At 37.0% G+C, this 24,145-nt stretch overlaps 1 non-coding gene across 1 annotated transcript; it reads right to left on the bottom strand.

Moving 5' to 3' along the window:
• Window positions 1-9,430: 9,430 nt before the first annotated feature.
• LOC126002667 (U1 spliceosomal RNA) lies at window positions 9,431-9,594 on the bottom strand. Its single transcript, XR_007493344.1, has one exon. It is a non-coding gene; the product is annotated as a U1 spliceosomal RNA (small nuclear RNA).
• Between the last annotated feature and the right edge of the window lie 14,551 nt (window positions 9,595-24,145).

Raw genomic sequence — 24,145 nt, 5'->3', positions numbered from 1 at the left:
TTCTTGCACGATCAGAAATTATATTTGCTTAATTCCCTCCCCCATATAGCTTTTATTAGCTTTGACTTATAGCATCAGCCCTTGTGACACTATCAAGTAAATCAACTTCAGAATGATTGAAATTGTGATAAGTATTAGAATGTCCTTAAATCCTTGTTTCCATTGCCATCAGAAGGAAAGGGGTTGACCAACTGAATGGGTGCTAGGAAAGATATCAATAAAAGAAATAATAAAATTATGAGTATTAAAAAGGTATAGCAATTAAAAATTCAAACTTGATTTATTTTCCCATAAAGTGAAGCCTGGGAAACAACATCATAATTATGTACTTACTAAGTTAAGCAAGAGTTCAGTAATCATTGCCTTATCTTAGAAATTGTACAGGAGATATGTAGGGGAACCACTCTCTATTTCCACATTTTTTGGGGGGAGGGGACCACACGAGGCAGTGTTCAGGGGTTACTCCTGCCTCTGCTCTCAAAAATTACTTTTGGAAGATTTGGGAGACTATATTGGATTCCAGGGACTTAACCTGGGTCTGCTGAATGCAAGGCAAATATCCTACCCACTGTGCTATCACTCTGGCCCCACTGTTTCCACATCTTAAAACCCAGAGAAGTCTGACCATTTACAGGGAGGTAGTCGGGTTAAACTATATAAACTACCATCTTTGTAGAAAGTAAATGGTCATGAATTGGCAATGTCTACTATACAGGCTACCTCAAAAACAGGACATTCTAGTCATTTTGGTTGGCATTGACAAGGTGTTCCTGGCTGATGTCTCTTTGGCAGAAATGATTAATTCTCTAGAGGGGAAAAAGTAACAAGAGCTGAGTAGGACACTGAAATCAAACTGGCCCATTCTTAGGATTTTAATGTTTTAAAAAGAAAGAAATATTTACATTCCAAAACATCTCTTTAAACTAACAAAATAGAGTTGTGCTTCTTAAATAATTCAGTTTAACATGTCTATGTCCAGACCTATTCTGTGCAAAGATCTATTCCAGGGCATTGGGTATAGGAACATTTGCGGTGTTGATTTGGATCAATTTTAATAAATGGGGGTATAGATAATATCTCAGTAATTATATGATATAAATAAAATGATCTTTGTCATCAGCATCAGCTTTGTCCATTAGATCAAAAACATTATTTGATAAAAATAGTCCTTAGCATAAATAACTGAAATGTTCTGATATATCAACATTTTATCCTATCTTCAATTCCTGAGTGTATAATTTCTAATTCTTTTATGTTTTCATTTTTATAAAATAAATATTCTTCAATATTAAAATAGTAGGGACTTTTGTAAGATTATTTTAGAGCATATTTCAGCACTAATACAGTTTAAACATTCACATTTAACCTTTCTGGTGAAATTTAAGAATGAGTGGAAGAAGCAAACCTTCAGTGAGGCTCCCCAGGATCTCACAGCATGAAAACTACTCTCTACAGAATCAGCCAGGAATATGATTCTAGGCAACACAAACCCAAAGGATAATCTGGTTGAATTCACTTCAAGAGTATTTTCCTTACGTTCTTCTGCAATCCAGAGTTTTTGGGTTTTTCTCATACAATTTATCAAAGTATCACATTAGCAAAGAGTAAATTTAAAACACAGAATAACCTTTTATTCCTAGTTTTCTTGAGATTAAAGAGACATTCCTTTTACAAGTGTCAGAGTTACAAGAGCATCATTTGTTCATTTTTTTGTGCTTTTGACAGCTAGAAAGTGTAAATTGAGCAGTGTGAGATGTGATAAATGGCACAGTTGAGCTAATGCAGACGTGAACTACTGTTCAGAAATGGAAGTGGATTGCTGAGAAGACAGGTGGAGGTAAAAAGGTTGTCACAATCTAGCTGGGAGTTCACTGCCCATTTTTAAAAGGCCCTAGGGGTTGTCATCCTGAAGATAAGCCTGGCCTTGAATTAGCAGAAGAGCAAGCAGAGGATCTGAGATCTGAAGATAGATCAGCTTAGTTTTTAAGGTTCAGCTATGTTGTCTGCAAAGCCAGGAATTCTTTTTTTATGGCTAACTAATATCCTATTGTAATGTGCACATATAAATTTTACCCATTTCTTACATCTATCAATGGATATTTTGCATGCTGAGGATTCTGAAAATTATGTTGCCGATAACATGAGCTGTGGGAAACAAATATCTTTTTGAAATAAAGTTTTCATTTCCTCTGGTTATAGACTCGGAATTGAAATTCTTGAATTACTGAGTGTCAGATTCGATTTGCTGGAGATGGGCCCTCGCTGTGGAGTCCATGGGGCAAGACTCTGACAAATATCTCAGTCTTATTTATTAGAGAAGCTCAGGGGCCTCTGACACACACCCCTAGGTCAGGAGAGAGATAAAGAGGGAGAGAGAGAGAGCTGGGTTGAGGACCATCCAACTGTCTCTTCCAACTGTCAACTGTCTCTCCTCTTACTCCTCCAACTCTTTCTTCCAACTGCCAACAAACTCTCTTCCTGCTTCTTCAACTGCCTCTTCCAATTGCCAACAACTTTCTCAACGGTCTCTTCCTGCTCCTCTAAATGTCTCTTCCAAGCGCCAACCGATTTTCTTAACTGTCTCTTCCAACAGTCAACCCAGGAGACGGTTTTCTAGACTCAGCAGCCAATCATGATTAGGGTCTTATTTAAAGGAGTGGTGTCTTATTTAAAAAAGCAGACTCTTTTTATAACTAGCTGGTGCTGGACTCCAGGACTAGAACTGGGTAGTTTCATTTTTTAATTTTTTGAGGAATTTCCATATTACTTTGCATAAATATTGCATTAGTTTACATTCCCATCAAAAGAACACAAAGTTCCTTTTTTTCTACATACTTACAGACATGTATTATTGCCAGCATTGTTTATTTCAGCAATGCTATCAGATGAGAAGTGATATAATAGTTCATTGTAGTTTTGATTTGTATTTCCTTAATGATCAGTGATATGCAGCATCTTTAGTGATATGATTAGTGATATGCAGCATCTTGTCAAATGACATTTATTGTTGACCATTTATGTGTCTTTTTACAAAAAGTGTCTCTAGAGACTGGAGAAATAGTATAGAGGTTCAGACAGGTTTTTTTGCTGTGACTGACTCCTGTTTCCAGCACCAGTGTCCCCCAAACACCACCATAAGTGATCTCTGAGCAGAAAACTTTCTAACCACAGTCTGCTGTTGCCCAATAAAAACCAACAGAAACAAAATAAAAAACATGTCTCTAAAGTTATCTTCTATCCAATTTTTAATTGTATGATTTGGGTGTTTTGTGGTTCAAGTTATTATACATTTATGTATTTCTCTATATGTTTACATTCTGGATGTTAACCCATCTTCAGTTATATGAATAAAAATAATCTCTCTCATTTTGTAAGCCATTTTTCGTTGTTGTTCATGGCTTTCTTGCTGTGCAGATTTATCTAGTTTGATGTGTCATTGAAAGGGTAGGTCACCACTGAAGCTCTGTGAGGAGCACAATATTTTTGGACCATGAAGAAAGACCTTGACTTACCATATTAGTGTTATTAGTTATCAGGCCACCTAATGAAAGGCAGCAATGCAATAAAGTGAGGCTCTGGCTTTCTTATTTCTAACTACAGCTCCCCAGGGAAATGGGACTGTGGAGCCCAAGTTCTGGAGAGGTCAGCAATCAAATTTACAACCTCTGTCAACAGATGTGGGGCTCTTGTGGGGTGACATTCCAAGGAAAGCCCATCTGTTTGTTCAGCTTTTTCCTGAGAGAGCCAGAAGAGGAATACTTCAGTTTAGTGTTAAATTGAAATTCTCAAGAAGATAAAATACTTTGTTTGAGACAAAACATTGAAACAGAAAGCATACTGACATGCATGCAGTTTTAAAATTCACACCACTAATAGAAAATCACAAGTTGTCACAATGTTTTTTTTTTTAGTATTTCTCTAACTAATAATGTGATAGGATCCCTCATGTATGCACAAAAGCTTACACAATGAGCATCAACTGATAATCAAGGAATCCAATAGAATAATAGATAATAATAGCAAACAAAAAAGGATGATAATAACAATAACTACATGTCCAGTTAACTTTTGTACCAAGAAAGAACATTTAAAATTCTATTCTTTCCATTTGTGTGGATGCAGAAAGGATTCAGAAAATTATTAAGGTTACCAAATAAAATTCTGACAGCACTTTTCATAGCAATTTTAATGTTAAATATTAATAATATATAGGATATGGTAAAAGGTAAAGAGCTCAAATAGAAGTTGACAGACCCAGAAAGAAATGAGGAGGCAGTGTTTTATGTGGTGCTTTTTTTTTAATTTTTAATTTTTCCATTGTGAGAATGGAAAGCTGAGGGCACTGTATGAAGAGTCAGAACAAGCAAAAATTAAAAAGCAGGAAATGGCATGTTTGAGAGTTAGTTCATGTAGAACAGCTTGGCTGGAAATAAAGGGCTGGAAATTTTTTTTCTGGAATTAGGTATGCTATAAAGCTGATATTAAGTAGAAGATTGTAATGCTATTAGAAGTGATGTAACTTTTTTCCAGTAGTGGATTAGTGAGAAAGACCAATGATTTCACTTTTTCTCCATTAAGGTAATTGGGATGAAATAAATCTGTCTCGGTTTGTACTCTGTCAATAGAGAAGGCACACCAATACCCAGAAGGGAAATCTCACAGCAAAAGAAAAAAAAGTCAATTTGTAAAATCTCTAGCTCACATGCGAAAATGAAAATAATAGTAAATTTGATACATATCTTCAACTTGTATGGACAAAAAGATTGTTATTCCGCACATTCAAAGATTCATTTTAGTTTTCTGGGATATTCCCTGTAGTCTGGGAGCAGAGTTTCTGATGTTTTTAGTTTTTAATGTTTTTTTTTCCAGAGAAACAACAGGGTTTTCCTGAGTGAATCTTTAACAGTCAATGAAAAGGCCAAGGGAAACGCAGAAATTTAAGACTAAATGATACAAAAGGGGCATAAAAAGTTAGCTAAGCTCACCCATTTCTCACGTCTCAATGATTGACTTGCTAGCTGGCATGGGAATAATGCATGTTACATGGTGAATGAAGCAAGATGGCAGGAAGGCAGAATAATCTTCACAACTAAGGTGTTTGCAGCACTTAACACATCAGAAACCTCTTTCAAATATATGATGTTGTTTCAAATTCTCAAAGATCAGCAAAGCCAACACGTTGGTTTTTTAAATTGATTCTAGAAATGCAGAAATTTCCACCATCTGTTACTACCTGAAGTTGTTCCCTAGCAAAGTAGTTGAAACTGAGCTCATAATTGTTCAATTATTATTTTAGAATTGAAAAACATGAGGATCAGAACATTAGTTATTTGGGGCTGGGGCTGCAGCGAGGTAATGCAGGCACAGAGGTAAAGAGAAATAGCAGGTAGGGCACTTGCCTTGACTGTGGTTGACCTAGGTTGAATCCCCAACATCCCATATGATCACCTAGACTCTACCAGAAGTAATTCCTTAATGCTGAACCAGCCCCTAAGCACTGCTGGGTGTACCCCACCCCCCAAAAAAAGTAAAGAAAGAAAGTGATCCTATCCAGTCACATGTTGAATCAGGAGCTAAACTGAAATGTTTTCTTTAATTTTTAATTTTTTAAAATTATTTGTAATTATATTTCTATATAGTCACCGTGCAAGTACAAAGTCATTCATAATTGGGTTTCTGGCATATAATGTTTTAATACCAATCCCTTCATCAATGTTTACTTCTCTACAACAATTTCTCCCTTCCATTTGACTCCCACCAGTCTGCTTCTAAAAGAAAGGTTATGTTATATATAAATGTTTGTGTTGTGATTTACAATACCATTGCTGATAGGGTTCCATACATGACACTTTACTACTTTTCACCATAACTTCAAATTCCTGCTTGAATGCTTTCTTCTACCATAGGTATTTTCCGCCACCCTCTTCCATCCTATGACTGTTTCATTTTCATTGTTACACAGATGACTGCTTCTTCTCCACTCCATCCTCAACTGTTTCAGAGAAAAAGCAGTTTACAAGCATATAATACCAATGTATGGGTCACAAACTGGGCCCAGACACCTGAACCAATTTTAAATTGGTTAAATTTAAATTTTAAATTTTAAAATCTCAAATAAGTGTGAGATCATGAATTACAAAAGAAAGGAACCTAAAGAAATCTTAAGAGATGATCAACTACTTATTTAATTTAAATAAACTTCAATGGAATCTACTGTCTGCTGTTGAAGATTCAGATAAAGGGAAAAAAAAGTGAAGTAGTATTCCAGGGAGAAATGCTTGAGATAAATCTTGAAGTATGAGTAGGAAGAGGTTTGACAGATAAAATTATGTGGGAATCACACCCCAAGTAAGGAAAAAGGAAACAAAGATATGAGATATAAAATCACGTAGAACATTTAGGGGGATGTGAAAAGGTCAATACATCTAAAATATAAGATAAAGATTGGAGAGAAGAGAGAGAAAAGTGATGCCCATCATAGGGTCCTACAGGTAATTTTACAGGAGAAGAGATGATATAGATTTGGTGATATTGAAGATTTGAAAGAGATTTGGAAAAGAGGATAATGAACTGAGCTAAGTAAATGCTATAAGAAACTAGAGAAGAGCCAGAGAGATATTACAATGAATAGGGCTTGTGCCTTGCAGATAGTGTCACAGATAATATGCTTGCATTGCATGCTGTTGGCTTTAGTAAAATTCCCCCAGCAACAATTTTTGTTCCCCAGTGCTCCCAGGGGTGATCCCTTAGCACAGAGCCAGGAGTAAGCCTTGAGCATCATCCAATGGGACCCTCCAAAATGAAACCAACAAACAGAAACATGAGAAAATCAAGAAACCGAGTCAACAGAACTTAACTTCTAAGTAGACAAATCTAATGGGAACTAGATGACATACCATCTTGTTTTGGTTGAATGAGTAAATGAGCAAAGCAGTGAGAAGTTGAGTTGAATTGGAGGTAGTTTGAGGTAGCAACGTCAGTAAAACTTCTTGATTTATTCTGCAAGAACAAAAGTACATGGAGAAACTCGGTCATGTCAATCTTTAAATCAGGTCTTTATTGGGCCAAGTTTGTAATTCAGAGTACATGTCTTGCTTGTGTGAGGTCATGAGTTCAATTCCTGGAACTGGAAAATATTCATAATTAGTCTTATATCCTGAGAGAGAGAGAGAGAGAGAGAGAGAGAGAGAGGAAGGGAGGGAGGGAGGGAGAGAGAGAGAAAGAGAAGAAAGAAAGAGAAGAAAGAAAGAAAGAAAGAAAGAAAGAAAGAAAGAAAGAAAGAAAGAAAGAAAGAAAGAAAGAAAGAAAGAAAGAAAGAAAGAAAGAAAGAAAGAAAGAAAGAAAGAAAGAAAGAAAGAAAGAAAGAAAGAAAGAAAGAAAGAAAGAGAGGAAAATGAAAGAAGGAAGGAAGAAAGAAAAAGGGGAAGGAGGAAGGGAGGGAGGAAGGAGAAAGAAAGAAAGAAAAAAAAAGAAGAAAGAAAAAGAAAGGAAGAAGGAAGAGAGGAAGAAAAAAAGGAGAAGGGAGGAAGGAGAAAGAAAAAGAAAGAAAGAAAATGAAAGAAGAGAGAAAGTCTCTAAGCATTTTTGTCTCCAAGGAACTATTTTTCTCTCCATAAAAAATATTGGCTTTTCTCCATTTCTGTTGCTCCCTTCCTTCTAAGCTGCTGGAGCTGATTTTCCCTCAACAACTAAAAAACATGCATAGGAATTCTCTAACTACCTTTAATATGTATATTTTTACAAAGATTCTAGACTTCAGCTTTAATTCTAGACTTCAGCTTTAATTCCCTACCAATTAACCATCTCTAATCCAAACACAGAGAAGGCTGTACAGAACAATGAACAACTTATACACAAGAAGCTGTTTATTCTTGTCACTTCATAAAAAGTCAAGTGAAACCTGGGGGAAAGGTGAGGCTGACAGTAGTGTACCTTGTCTTGCAGGGGAAAAATGAGTTCTCAAGTAGCATACATTAAGGGACTTTTTAAAAAGAAAAGAAGTTGTTTGTAAATGTTTAATTAGTCATCAGGCCTTTAGGGTTTAGTGTTACAATAAGAACTAAGTAACTGAAACATATCCATGTTTACTCCCCATGGTTGCCTGGAATTGCAAAGAAATGGTTCCCACAACATAAAGTAAGGGAAAATATTCCTTCTGCTTTGAAGATTAAAGAATGCACGTAGGGTAGCAATGAGCTGATAATCCTGTGTAAGTCTGAATTTAACAAATAAGTAGAATAAGAGAATTGTCATAGGACATTCCAATTATGATTAAGATAAAAGGTTAGTCAGCTAAGCAGGCACATACGACTTCCAGTATTATCAGTCTACAGAATGGAAATAATAAAGTAAGGCAGTGATATAGTCAGTGTCTCCTGTGAATTTTGATTTTCTCAGTGAGTCAGATTTAGAATGTCCATGGGATCAATTTATGTGAATACAATTAATAACATAATTAAGAAAGAGATAGCTCAAGAGGATATTGACTGATAATTAATAACCAACTGCAAAGAGTGAGGATTCTAGGAGAGCTTTATTAATAAGTTATACATTGCTCTTGGAATAGTGCTCCCAAATAATGCTCAAGTGTGCCAGGTCCTCCACCTGGTGACTCTTGGCAAATTTGTCCAAAGGTTCAATATGAAGACCTGTGAATGTGATGCTATTTTGTCCCTGTGGTGCTGGGGATTAGAGAAAACCATTGTACCCAGAGACCGCAAAATTTATACCTGGTTGTGCTTAAGTTCTCATAGGCTGGACCTAATGATGTTCAGAGGACCATATGGTACACAGATCTAATGAGGGTCTCCACAAGCCATGCATGCATCTATCCCCTGAACTAGATCTCTGGTCTCAATAAGACATATGTTATCCTTTAATGCAACCAGAGTCAGTGTCTAAGAACAGTTGCTGAATTCTACATCTCAGGCTAAATGGCATTTATTATGTTTCATCTCAAAGGAGCCCAAAGAAAGAGGCCAGAGAGAGGCAGAGAAAAAAAAAAAAGGGAGCAATTTTAGTTAAGGAAATGAAAAGATGGCCCAGAGTGTGCTGTCTTTGCAGGAGTGAGGAAGAAGTAACGTCGCTTCAGGACTCCCTTCAGGAGTGAAATGGGTGATTGTACTCTGTATCTAGAGCCTCTGTGTTCTTGAAAGCCCTGAAATTTGAATTATAAATTCATATCGTCTACAATAAGAGTCCAATGAAAGCTTAAATATGATAACTTTATATCTCTCTCTCATTTTAAATAGTAAATGCAGATTAAAGGTGATAAAAAAGAGAGATGATAATTTAGTTTAGAACAATGAGTGGTAGGTGTTAGTTGTTGAAGGTGACAAGAACAAACAGGCAGTGGAGGCCCAAATTTGACAAAATAATCTTAAAAAAATGTACATATAATCATTACTTTCTTTTTATTCTCTATTTTTTTAAGGGGAGAGCACGAATGCAGTCCCCCACTACCACAAATCATGCAGTCGAGTTTCCCACATTTGGGGAAATCGCAGGGGTCAGCACACCTGGAGTGCAATGGGTGAGCCTCGTCCTGGGGAAACCACCTCCGTGATCTTGGTATCTCCCCTGCCAGGTAAGTATAGAATTATTACTTTTTATTGTTATGATTTAGGGTCATAACCAGTGGTGTTCAGAATGGCTCTGTATTCAAGAATTAGCCCTTGTGAGCATGGGATCAAATCTGGGTCAGCCAAGCACAAGAAAAATGTCTTATCTGCTGTGCTGTTGCTCAGACCCCAAATCATTCCATTTTTTGAAGTCGTGAATCTGAAAATAGAAACGGGCAATGAAATATGGGACTGGGATTTGTTTTCCTTGCTACTTGTGATAGAATCAAAGAACTTCTTCAAGGTACAACAGTCTGTCCCATAAAAAGCAACAGCTATAAAGCAGACATCTTGAAGTTCAGTCCCTTCTATGACACATGTGCTGTGGAAACTAAACTTTAAACATTTCAAGACCTTCTTTCACTAGAATATGACCTTGCACTTAAGACACTCTGTGGTTAGGTGAAGGCTTCTTTGATGGCAGGCACAAATATCTCACAAACACAGAGGCAAGCAAATAAACAAGGCTGCCTGCTGGACCTCATTTTACTTTTTATGTCTCCCTAATGATCGAGGTAGCTGAAAACCTATTCAAGTTTCTAGGCTAAAGTTTGGTTATACAATCCAAATCAAAAGACCAGTACACTAGGATCTGCCAATTAAGTATGAAGTTCAATTTCATCAGACCTCAAAGCAATGTGGTGGTGGTGGGTACAGAGTGATGAGTGATGTATGGTAGGTGGTGGTTGATGGACAGTACGTGACGGGGTAGTGGATGGTGGGTGGTGAGTGATGGGTTGGTAAATTAGTGATGAGTGGTGAATGGTGGGTGGTAAATGGATTGTGATGGGTGGTAGATGGTGGGTGGGTGTGATATATGTTAGTAGGTGGTGAGTGATGCGTAGTGGTGATGGGTAGAGGGTAGTTGGTACGGAAGAATCAAACTACCTTCATCTATCACACAGGCATTGAAATGGCATGACATGCAGACACCCAAGGCTTCAGTCATCTGAAAATCCCTTCTGCTTGAAAAAACTCATGCTGGGCACACAAAGTAAAGCTAAGGCAGGCAGTCACCTGTGGGGTTGGCTGTGTCTTGAAGGCTGCAGAACTATAGGCACTAAGGCAATGTGGAGTGTTTAGACAAGATGTAAAGATAGCAGAAGTGGCAATATGAAATGAAGTCCCAAGACAAGTGGGACACAGAGAGCCATTTCTAAGTCCTTGCCTTTGGGAGTTGAAAGTGTCACCCAGGCCTGGAGCTCTCCCTGCTGTGTAGACAGATGGCAGAGTCTGAAGCTGGCTGGGCCTGGAGCTCTCATCGTTGTGTGGGGGACAGCAATGCCTGGACTATTTCAGAGAGCTACTTCACTACTAGCCCCTTTCAGCAGACTGTTTTCTTCCCCCCTAAATCAGTGTTCAAAGACACTCGACAAAGTAAGGGCAATTGCAGAAGAAATAAGAGAGGGTTATTACCTGAAAGGGAGGCTCTCCTCTGCCACACAGATCACCAGGCACTTCCCATACTTCACTGCCCACCATTATCTGCAGCACCCTTGGACCAACAGGAACTCCTAAACCTGCGGCAGAATTAATTCCCAGCCTAAGGAGCTGGGGCACTGACTCCCCTGAGCAAGTCTACCCACCAAAAGGATATGGCTCTTGAGGTATTGAAGGTTATTTTGTGTGATGGTTAATTCAATACTCAATACCTATTTAGCAAAGATGTCTAGAGACATAGTGATTGAATTACCTTGGTTTTCTGGTGGTAGTTTCTTAAACAACGTTTGCGAAAATACATATAATAATTTTGTGGTATTCAGAGGGTTTTGGTCACACGCAGAGGTACTTGGGGGTCTATTCTTGGATCTGAGCTTGAGCATCTTCTCCAGTGATGCTTGGATTGAACAGGGTTGGCTACATGCAAGGCATGTGCCTTAATCTCTGTGCTACCTCTCTGGCTCAACTCGAAACAATTATATTAACTTTGAATAACCTAAAAAAGCAGTCATGGTAAAATGTAATTAAATATATTTACAGAGACATCTGCGTGTGTTGCTTTGATCTTTTTTTTATGACTTGGTCTCTGAAGTTATAGACAAAGAAGTGAGCTGGGAGTTCAGCTCTAACTTTTAGCTCTCACCATTAACCAGTTATGTGACCTTCATGGGATTCAGTTTTCTTAAAGTTAAAATGAGAATATTGTGGCCTATAAAATTCTTTCTTGGGTCATGACTGATCCCATAATCTTGTGCCAAGATATAAGAAAAGGAAGGAAAGTGCCTTCATAGGACCTGAGCTATACCTGCCAACCTTCCCCGGAGTGACATTTTGAGTATCACTGTTAGAATGTCCAATGCTTCCAGTAGTTTGCACACATTAATGTGGTCAATCGAGGCCACCCCTGGACTTTTCTACAAGGGATATTCTTGTCTGGAGCCATTTTGGTTTTCATATTTGGATTAGGAGTGGGTGGGCATACTGCTGATATCTAGCCAGGATAACTGCTAAATCTTGTATAGGCTGCATGGAGTAACTCGCCTTTTTCAGAATTCACTGACTTCCTAATGGCACTGAAGCAAAGGTGAACTCTATGTGTAGCCATGTGGAGGCCATAACTAGACTCATTGTGTCTAGTTATGGTCATGCCTGGGGTCTATAGCTGTTGAGTCTTCCAATTACTCCAAAGCCATGGCTCCATATTCTTTTTTATTAATTTGGATTTCCTTGTAATAGCTAGTTTAATTCTTTTCAACATACTTAACTTCCCTGGAGGAAGAGAATGTGGGGAAGTGAAACTGAGATCAAGGCTGCCAGTGCTCCAGCTCCCTGTCACCCAGGAGATGACCCAGACAACTGCCTGCATCGTGGCTGTCTAGAAAGTGATTAACACAAATGTGTCCACCTAAGCTATGGTGCAATTCCACCCAATAAGTTTAACAGAGGTTTGGATGAGGAGTGAATAAGTGACCGCCATGAAAGGTTGATAAATTATTTGAGTAGAGGTCTTATGATCCTAAAGCTTGTGCTTTCTACTTTAATATCCTAGCACATATGAGAACATAAGGGGTGAAGGTAGAAAGATAAATTTAGCTCATCTTGCTCTAAAACAGACCTGAGACTGAGCTGTGAGAAATCAGGTCTTCTGAAACAAATAAGTAAAAAGGCACTTATCCTCTTTCCAGAATGTTCTTTGAGGCCAATCAAGTTTGCTAAGTTGTGTTTCAAGTTCTAAGACTTTCCCAGGTCTAAGGAAATAGCTCAATATGCCTTGGATGCACATTTGATCTCTTGGACCACATACGCCTTGTGCCTCCACCCCTGAACCTTCTCCACCAATGCCAAACACAGCATAAAAACACTAGGCCAAAACTTCAGGACAAGTATTGCTGGAGTTTTCCTGAATCATTGAGTACTGCTAGTGATGTACACTTTCTCTTATCCCTCCCGAAAAAAAGCCAGAAAACATATCTTCAGTTTTGTTCTGGAGAGTTTTGAATACACAAAGACTTACTGGATGTCCAGACGTTCATCAACTCATAATCAGAGGATCTATCATTGGAGAATCATCCTAGCCAAAGAGTTAAGAGGCAAAAAATAATTCAGTGTCTTGCAATCATAGATACATTTTTGCTGTTCTGTCTAAAAATTGCATGTTTTATTTTTTAAATTTTAATGTCTAGATATTTTATTACTAAAAATGCCAAGCAACTGAATTGTATTATAATAACTGACTATGCCAGAAGAGAGTTGCATGACTATTGGGTTGTTGCTTTGTGATCAGCATTATGGATCTGAGTACATTTGAGCTATTGCTTACCTGCTCTGCACCATGCAGCATTACTAACTCTGAAGGAAGCCCTCAACTTCATAGGCTATGAATGTCTGTTATGAACAATGTCAGGAATAGAAGTAACCAAACTTTTCTATGTGTTTTGCATTTCCTAATAAAATTCTCATGTGGTCTTCTCATGGGCCTGTCGTAGCCAACTGAGAAATTTTCTCAACCTATTAAGGTAGTAACAGGCCAAGCTTCTCTAATGCTTGCTATCTGCACTAAGATGTGATGGTTTTCTGTGGTGGCTTGTTTAGAAGCTTTACACTTCCTTGAAAAAAGTATTTACGCAATATGACTAAATAATTATTATTATTCTCACAAGTATATTAAGTACAATCATTTTTCAAGAAGATAAATTGGCCAGTTTGTCACTCTAAAATGGAGCACTGCCTTATTATTTCAATACCTCACTTGAAATAAACCAGTGGTTTTTGGAGAGTCTGAACATATGTGATAGGGTTAACTGCCAGTGTGTAAACCACATGATTCCTCAGATATCTATATTTTCTAAGAAATTTGGCTCTAACTTAGTACTCTTTTTAGCACTAAAACCTTACTAGTTAATCTTTTGAGTTCATTCAGATTGAGGTACATCTCACCATGGATAGCTAAATAAATCTGATCTGAAGCCATCAGAAAATAAACTTATTGGACAAGAATTAAAGTAAAACAAGAAACATAAGGACATGTTAATGAAGTTAGATAAATGTCATTCATTATGGCATCTCTAACTTAGGTGTGCTCTAAATTCTTCTCTCTTCTCCAAAGAAAGACAGTTTTTTGATCCTGGGTGATTCAAGTTTGGAAAGTTGGTCTCTGCCTCACTCTCCTCAGGGTTCAGGATCACAGTCCTTGAGGAAGTACTTCAGTGTATGTGGGGGAAAGGGAGCTCTGAGTCCCTCTGCATTCTATCAGTTGTTCCTCTGCTTCAGAAGTCCTGGGGGATAACAAGTGCCTCTGCCAGTGGCTGTGGTCGGGATTTGCTGCATGCAGATGTTGGCTTCTACTTCCACACACTGGTTGCCCTTGGCCCCTTTCCCCTGTGCCTTTCTCTGTATTATGTACCCTTCAATAAGCTTCTTGTTATTGACCTGTACCATTATTGCGTTTATCAGATGCTCTGCAGGACCTTTCTGACTTATAGAGCTGACCACAAAGGTAGGGTATAAGTCCTATCATTTGCCTACCTTGTTATGCCACAGTGTTAGGAATAAATTTGTTTTCTCTAAGTCCAATGTATTAAATAGTTTTCTCTAAGTCTATGTCCTAAGTAGGGCTCATTGTTCCAAAGAAACAAGGTTGGTCTTAGTAAATAATTGCAAACAGAAGTCTGCATACATACTGGCCAAAAGCACTTCTCTCCTTACAAACAAGATAACTTACTATCTATAATCATTACTGGGGCTTTCTTCTACTAAGTAGCACAATTATCCAAAACATGGCAACAGAAGTTTAGTAAAGTGTATACCTGTCATATGGCGTGATAGAAATAGGAGGTAAAGCAGGCTGAGCTCTTTCTGTCAGCTTGTGTTTCCACAACCTCTTCTTTAGCATATCAGTGCCAGGGAAGCTAGGCCAGTTTTTATTTTTTAACAGACTCAAAGTTCCCAAAGGGTTCTCAAGATAGTGGTAAAACACAGACGCTTGGGACTTGGTACAAAGATTCACCACTTCAGCTGTAAGTCTATTGGCCAGGGTAGTTGAAGAATAGCAGAGGGGTTAAGGCACTTGCATTGTATGAATCAGATCCAGGTTTGATCCCAAAACCAAATATAGAGCTGAGTTCAGAGGGTGTGAGTGACTAAGAGGGTTTAAGAAATCTGGCATCTTAGAGGAGATGACATTTGATCTGTTCTTGTAGGACAAGTAGAATTTCCCAAACAGTAAAAACCAAAGTCATTTCCAGCAATTAAACAGAAAATTCATAAAGGTGACTTAATGTTTAGGAAGCAGAGAAAGATACCAGTCCAGAAAAACTATAGAGGAGAGCAGTCACAATCATACTGTGGATAGGGTGCTTGCCTTCCATATAGAAAGCCCAGTTATATTCCAAGTACCACATATGATTCCCTGAGCCTAGGAGTGATTCCTCTGCACAGAGCCAAGAGTAAGCCCTGGGCACAGCCAGGTGTGGTCACCAAACCAAAAATAAATAAAAAAAATTTAAACTTAAAGTTGCCTTATATTCACATAGCAGTAAAAAGAATTAAAGATACATACAATATGTAAGTCTAAAAAGCATTAAGATAAGAGAAAATAATCAGATTTAAAAGATTACATACTTCACAGTAACTTTGCATAATATTATAAGAAGAAAAAATCCAAAGGATCAGAAATTAGATGTGTGACCTGCTGGTAATTGAAGATAACAAGGGGGAAAGATATTTTACAACATATCTTTACAATCATCATTAAACTCAATTCTGAGTGCTATAAAAGTAAATAATGTGTAAAAATTAAGTATACTCTTAAAAGGATAAATTGTATGTAATTTTTATTTTGTTTTATTTTATTTTGTGTGTATCATAATTTCTGTATTATCTCCTCAGCCCTTTACATTGTATTTTAATAAACAGTAGCAAATTAACTTTGTCTAAAATAGAATATGAAACAAACTAAGAAACACTGAGTATGGATTATCTTGGATCTGTGGTTGAGAACTAGTTGATCCTTTGTTGTTCTGAAGGCCTTAGCTGAATATAAAATATGTTATTGAATGGAATATATGCAAGGGAAAACTTGAAAGTCTTTCAGAAATCTGAAAAGGGGAGATCAGGAACTTGCCTTGCATGTCGCCGATCTGGGTTCAGGTTTGACCCACCTACACCACCAAGTGTTCTTTATAAATGCAGAACCGTGAGCACCACTGGGTGTGACTCCCCCCACAAAAGTCATTTCTATAACTACAGATTTATCAGATGTGTATAAAAAGGAGAAACTTTTATGGAGCTAAAAATGAACTTGTTAGGCGCCATCTTTGAGTAAACTGAGTATAAGTCTCTAAAAAATCTTTGCTTTGCTTTCTGATGAGCTGAGGAACTATAATTAAGATTATAATTTATGAGATATTGAGATTACCAGAGGTGGATTAAAGGGAAGGTGTTAAATGGGAAGAGTCCTTTAGGCAATGGTGGATGGATATCACATATTGATACACATAGTGTGCTAATCTTCTACACTTAAATAAAACACACAATTACCTATACTCTTGAAAACCAAAGCTCAGTCAGTAATTTTTAAAAAAATTTTAACATAGTAAAAAATGAGCAGAAAAACCATTTAGTGTGACCAATAATAGTTAATAGATAATTAAGACAAAAGTGGTAATCGTTGTGCAGTGAAATAATGTAAACTTTAAAAATCTCCAATATTCAAAAATTAAAAACATCTAAATTAGATTAAGGTCCACAATATTTGCAATATTAACATGGTGGTGGCCTCAATAAGCAGAACACCAAAAAGGGAAAATATGGAGACTTTGCCTTTACAACTTTCTCTCAAGGCTGGACCTTTTGTTCTCTTGGTTTGAACATTGACAGAGACCGAGTCTCAAGCCACAAAATAAAGAGGGATTTGCCAGGGCAGTCAGTCTTTCCATTTGAAAACATTTCTTTTAATCTTTCTTGTTTTGATAGTCCTGATGTTGGGCTGTAAAATTCCTGGGCTATTCACCACGAGGCAAGGCTTCTTTTATGAACAGCTAATCTAAGTGAATAAAATGCTTGTCAAAGGGGCAGATAAAAAACAATCAGTAGGTCTTGAGAAACAACAAAGGAGGAACTTTTGAGCTGATTTTCTAGTGACATCTGAGGCATGTCAGGGACATCTGGCACTAAGTTTATGACTGAAGCCCAAGTTAAAGGAGAAAAAGAGCCTTAAAATTCTGTTGAAATGACAGTGCCCCTCCTTCATGACTGTTTAAACCAAAGCTCACAGCTGAGGTTAAGATGGGTCTCTAGTCCTGACTTCACTTGGTGGTGGTGACAGGTCCTCAGTGGGTTGGGTTTTCCTGCAGTGTGAACCTATGAGCTGAAATGAGGTTGAGGTGAAAACACACAGGAAGAAGCTGGGACCAGCCAGTCACCAACTGCAGTTTCTTTAAGAGGGAAAAATAGTATTTCTCAGTCCTGTGGTCTGCTATCCCAAGCCTTCCCCTTAGATTCTGGAGCTCTGGCTAAATACTGGAACGTGACTGGAGGTAGAGATTTCAGTTTCTTACATTGCCTTCTTTTCTGATACTTTGTTGATTTTAATTCCCAATACCAAATTCATAAAAAAAATAAAAAAAGTAACAGGGCTTTCTATACATAGAGAAACCCTTTGTTCTCCCTTTGCTTTTTAACACATATCATGCACATCACATAACATGCACACACCTAAACTAGATGAGGACTCTACATTTTAAATCTATTTTTAATAAGGTTCCCAATTTTAAACTCTTATATTTTTCATGTATATAACATTCCAACATCACGACCATCATCAGAGTGCTCTCTTTCCTCCATCAGTGTCCCAAGGGCCCATGCCTGCCACTCCTTCAACCATGTAAGCTCAATTTTGTAGACAAAAATCTCGAGTTTCAATGACTTCAACCATTTGGACTTTGAGTTATAACAAATTTCCTCCCCGATTAAATTAGTCTGAAGTGACTAATGTCTGGACCCCTTGTCAAGTATTTGGCATTGTAATTGTTGGTTGGTTTGAAGGTTCTTTTTATTTTGTTTGTTTTTAGGTCCCACCTGTGCTAACTCCTGGCTCTGTGCTCAGGATTACTCCTGACAGTACTGAGTACATATGCGGTACTGAAGATTAAACAAGCTGGTCACATATAAGACAAACACCTTACCTACTGTGTTATCTCTCTGACTCTATAACTGATGTTTTAAAATTTTTAAGTTCTGAATGTTTACATACAGATTGAAGTGTCTCATAATCCAGCTCATAGCCAGAAATTTCTAGAAGTCTATATATCTGCTTGATACACACAGTCCTCACTCACTGGAAAACAATGTTAATAGTCCCAAATTAGAGAATTAATATCAATGGCTATATTTTACCATGAGCCACATCCTGCCCTAAACACTTTACTTATGCTAACTTAGTTAGACTTCACAACAATCCCCAGAATTAGGTACAATTATTTTAATGAAAAGAAATGAAGTCATACATCCTTCCGGCATCCACTACCTTGTTTCAGCTTTCCACTTGAACCATTATTGTACACTTATCTCATGTGTTATACAATGAAAAATCAAGACTGTCAAATGCTTCTTGAAAAAATATCAAGGAATTTATTAGTCTACCTGTCAAGGGAGGTTTGCACTACTCAGGTACAAGCAGTTCTCACATAATAGTAAGTAAAAGAACTAGATTTAGAGCTAAAGCAGAAAAAAGACAATATGCTGAATCCAGGCCTGGGTACTATACATTGTTTCCATTCCTCTTTTTTTTTTTTTTTCGTATTTCCACAAGTTTTATTGACAATGGATAGTGTAAAAATATGGCCTCAGACTTCATTGCACTTCAACTTGTCATCATATCCCAGTAAGTGAAACTGATTCACATTCAGAAACTTAATAGCAAAGATGTCTAAAAAATGCCATTTTCAGTTACCCAGATTTTGTAATATGGGAACATTTTCTGTAGATAGCTTTTTGGGTTGATCCCATAATGCATTCAGACATCCTTATTCATGAAATTCTGGCTCCAAAGTCAGGTATGCAGCCCTCAATCCATCGTTCAACATGTTCCAAATGTTTCTTCTGAGTTTAGAGCAGTGGTCCTCAAACTTTTTTATTAATATAATTTTTATTTTGATCATTTGATCAAATTTTGATTATTTGACCATTCCTCTTTTTTATTTATTTATTTATTTATTTATTTATTTATTTATTTATTTATTTATTTATTTTTGTGGTTTTGGGTCACACCCGGCAGTGCTCAGGGGTTATTCCTAGCTCCAGGCTCAGAAATTGCTCCTGGCAGGCACAGGGGACCATATGGGGCGCCGGGATTCAAACCGATGACCTCCTGCATGAAAGGCAAACGCCTTACCTCCATGCTATCTCTCCAGCCCCTATTTATTTATTTTTTGCAGGCATTTTATGATCACTGATAGAAAGATGCCTCATTTCCAAAAAAGTCTAGAATAAGTTGGGCAAGATCACAACAGGCCTGATATTATCTAGAAAATAGGACAGAAAAACACACTTAAAGAAATTAGCAAAATATAGGAGGAAAGAAATGGTAGAGGGAAGCAGACATTATTGTGAGGTGGATGTGGTAATGGAATATTGTAGACATGAAACTCTGCAATTGACAGCCTTGTGAAATGGTAAATTACGGTGGCTAAAATAAAACTTTAAAAACATAACAAGATGTGTCCTTCACATCTAGCAGATAGTGCGTGGCAGCATGGCATCTGTGTGTTAGAATGAGACTAGCATTCAGCTGGAGGAAAGCATATGGGAAGCAGATGTTACTTCATGTCTCTGTTCTCAGAGGGAGCACACATCCCCTTGACAGAACAGACCATATAACAGAACAATGAACTCTGGTCATTTCACCTTGCTCACAAACTTCGTGTTTGGGTGGTACTGTGTACACAGTACTTCTCAGTTATATAGAAAAGTCTCAATACACTCAGAAGAAAAGCTTTCCTATATTTACTACACAGGAAGTTGTCAAGTTGGAAGCTACACTAGGTTATAGCACTCCAGGAAAACAGGTAAACAGAATGAAATAAAACAAAAACAAAAGAGCTATTTTTGTCTACTTGAGTATAGTGCATCCCACTATACTGTCACCCCACTTCCAAGTTGTCACCAGTAGAAGATAGCTTTCTCATTTCCACTGCTTTACCTAATCTTCCCATTTAGTTCACAATAGGGAATGCATCAAACTTGGTAATTAGGCCATTAACTAGGGTGACTGCTATGAAATGCCATATGAAGAACTATGTTCCACATCCAACATCTAGGTTGCAAATACAGCATTAATATAAAGCTCTCCCTCACCTCAGCAAAGCATAGCACTTGTCAAATTATGTGACATTGTATGTCTGTGTTAAAACAAGTTACGTATGCCTGGTTCATTAGGAAAATAAAAATGAAAACGAATACAAAAGTTTTAACAGAAAAAAATAAAACATCATCTCTAAAAGAACTTTCCTGATTTATTTACCTCATATTATTTTTCTAACAAAATTTTAATTAATTTTCCTTTTATAAACTATCAGGGTATAAGACTTGTATACAACTGACCCAGTTCCATGCCAACTGTGCATGTAGTTCTCATTGTGTCACTAGGAATAGCCTCTGAGTACAGATTCAGTAGGAAAGCTTAGTTCATATTTTACAGAAAAGTATCTTAGAGAAAATCTATATGTAGCCCATCCTCACACTACTCCCTGCCCCCCAAAAGGTCTAATATTCATACAAAGGACAAGTACTCAGTCATATTAATCTCCTGCTCAAAATACTGACCCATTTTTTGCTAAAGGAGATTTTTTTGGGGGCTGAGAAAAGAACCTATTAGAAAATGCATATAAGTTTAAAAAAGAAAGGCACTAATTTACAATCTGTTTATTAAAGAATTTCTCTTAGGATGTAAATAATTCTCACATTAAAAATAGCTTCTAAGTCAGTTATTTATGTACCTTTACAAGTGACACTGGCAGACATAAAAATAATTCAAAATAATATAACATCCAACACACTGCATTATCTACTCTGCTGTAGCAATAAAATCTTCCTGTTATGGTCTAAGAAGATGATCAGTAGGCCATTATAAAATCTGAATTTGGGCCAAATTCCTACGGTTTCTGTCTCTGCAAAGCAATAAGTATGTGATGTAAAATGAGGACCAGATAGCCACGGCATATTTTCCTTCAAGCTCAGAAAATTGCAGCAGTTTGTACATAACTGGTACAAGCATGAAAAATATCATCATCAAGGAACTGATTTGGCCATCTAGGAGATCAAAATTGTACCCACAAATCTGTTTAGTTTTCCTTACAGGATTCTTAGTTCATTTACCACTATCTGCTTTAAATTGCTCTATTAATACTGATAACTTTCCTCTTAATTGAAAAGAATCAAGTTAAGTAAAATCAGTCAAAGGGAGGAAAGTTTTAGGACAGTTTTTTGTAAGACATGAACACTATCATTTGTGCTATATTCCTACCCCTGAAAGAAGCTTTTAAAGCTGTCATGATACTTCTAGTGGTATCATCAGTTGAGCAAATCCCATTGTCCCTGCAAACTCAGTATTGGGTATCTACCACCAAAATACACAATGTATATATACCAAAAGACATTTTTATATCTAAATTCATCACAGCTTTACAGATAAATGCAGAGATCTGAAAATAACTCAAGAACAACAGGTGGGTGGATAAAGAAATTGTGATATATATGCGCAATGGAATTTGACTCCACCATGAGAAAAGATGGGCCATGCAATGGCTACAATTTGAGGGTATTGGGGAAGAAGGAAAACACTCTGTTGGTATACATGTCAGCCTTGCAATTCTAAAACAGTAATATCAGTCCTATTGTTAAAAAATTAATATTTTTTCTAATACCCACACTTTAGACTGTTGTAAGAAACTAATAAAAAATAAAATAAAGTTAAAGAAAATCTTTGACAGTGGATTGAAGAGATAATACAAAGGACTTGACCAAATACTATGTATCTTCCCCCCAGAATCACTGGTCTATGAATGACCAGGCCCTAGCACTGGAGATGTGCTATCAGCTTTGTACTATCCAGTACTAAAGTAGGGAAAAGCAACCCACACTCAGGAACTATTAGAGAAGGCCCCTTCCTAAAAATCGTTTTGTATATGATTTAAATAATATCCCTACTTAGACATATCAACACTAAAATCATATTATTTGTTATAAATATGTGTTCAACAATAATACACTTTATTACATAGATATTTTATTACATAGATATATTTATCACATATCTCATTTTATTCACTTTTTCTACTTTTAATAACTTCAGAAAGAGCATTTTCTTTTTTTTTTAAATTTTTTTTCAGGCCACACCCGTTTGATACTCAGGGGTTACTCCTGGCTAAGCGCTCAGAAATTGCCCCTGGCTTGGGGGCAATCGTGGCTAGCACTTGCAAGGCAGACACCTTACTCTAGCGCCACTTCGCCGACCCAGAAAGAGCATTTTCTTTATGTAATGCAGTCTAGAATTTCTCCTGTTTTTTTTTTGTTTATTTTAGTAATACCACACACACACACACACACACACACACACACACACACACACATACACACACACACACGCTTTCCATTATGTTTGGCAAGTTGGAACATCTACAGATAAAATCCAAAAAAAAAGAAGAGTATTTTCTTTCAGAAAATAATCCTTAGTAGAATAAATCTCAGTTTGATGAATTAAACTATTCAGTGATAACTATGTCAATAGGATTCTGTACTCCTTGATATATGGAGCAATAAGGAACTAATCCCTAACTACTTACTTCAATATCTTCAAACCAAAAGCCTTGAAGAAGAGTTTTAGAGTGTACTTCTGTTTCATTTTGGTAGTTGGGAGGCTTATTTCAAGTTAATGAGGAGATATTTTCTATATCACTGTCAACATTATTGTCAGATCTCTTTTTAAAAAATGCTGGGTCATCCCAAGGGCATAATGTCCTCAACAATCCCACTGGTTCCAAATTTTTCATTGAACTACTCTGCATCATTTCCTAAATAGTGTGTCATGGACCATAGTGGAGCTTGCCTCCTTCCAAAATCAGCTTATCCTGCTCACACACAAAGGCCATAGTTCATTTTTACTACATCTCTATAGGGGGCATGCAACTCAAAAGAAAGATCTAAAAAGCACTATTATGTTAAATGTGCTATTCAAAATGACAATTCTTTTTCTTTCTGAAAAAATGCTATATCCATTATGCATTCAAGTCCATTAGAAATTTCTCCCTATAGTCTACTTGCTTTAGTATTCACCATAGTAACAGACCTAGCAGAGTATATTTTCACTTTGTAGTTAATGTTCCACAAATAGAGAAAAATAAAATACTGGATAATGTTTTTCTCTCTGGAGATACTCAGCTACCTAGTAGTCTCAACAAAGGTAACATAAGCAGACAAATATGTTATGCCTTGTTCTCCTACGTCTGACAGTGTGAGGGAAAGTGAATGAACTGTAACTTTCGATGCAGGAAACAAATAATTCCAGGATAGAAGTCATCTATGTTCACCACTACACAGTACTGTTTACCTTCCTCTACCATGGAAAGGACAGTGATCCTTCCAGAGCTTAGTGGTTAGAAATATTCAATGAAAAGCTGTCAAACCTGGCTGATGATTTAGTATTTTTTAAACAAGAAAATGTGTGGAATATGTTGCTTAGGTTTTACTTCTAGCAACAATATTAGAATTTAAAATATTTTGGAGTTGAAAAAGTAGCAGACTATTCTATTAGATACTGAAGAATATTTGTGAAGAAAATTTTACAAAGATCAATTTACTTTTATTCTTGCCAACATAAGTTTCTTCTCTGCAAATAGGGCAAGACAAATCAAGAACTCTTTTAAATATTTTGGGCATTTTAGAAAGAACTGGATCTGCTCTATGCCTATCAAATGAAAGCAGTCACTTAAAAATTTCCCAGGATCCAAGCCTCTACCAGAGAAGATCTACCACTGCTTTGACATTGACTTACTCCAAAGAGTACTCCCAACACCCAGGCGATTCAGCAA

The sequence above is a fragment of the Suncus etruscus genome, chromosome 2 (genome assembly GCF_024139225.1).
Source record: "Suncus etruscus isolate mSunEtr1 chromosome 2, mSunEtr1.pri.cur, whole genome shotgun sequence".
In the NCBI taxonomy this organism is placed as follows: domain Eukaryota; kingdom Metazoa; phylum Chordata; class Mammalia; order Eulipotyphla; family Soricidae; genus Suncus; species Suncus etruscus.
The sequence above is the reverse complement of the archived record's forward strand: the minus strand, read 5'-3'. Positions and strand labels throughout refer to the sequence as shown.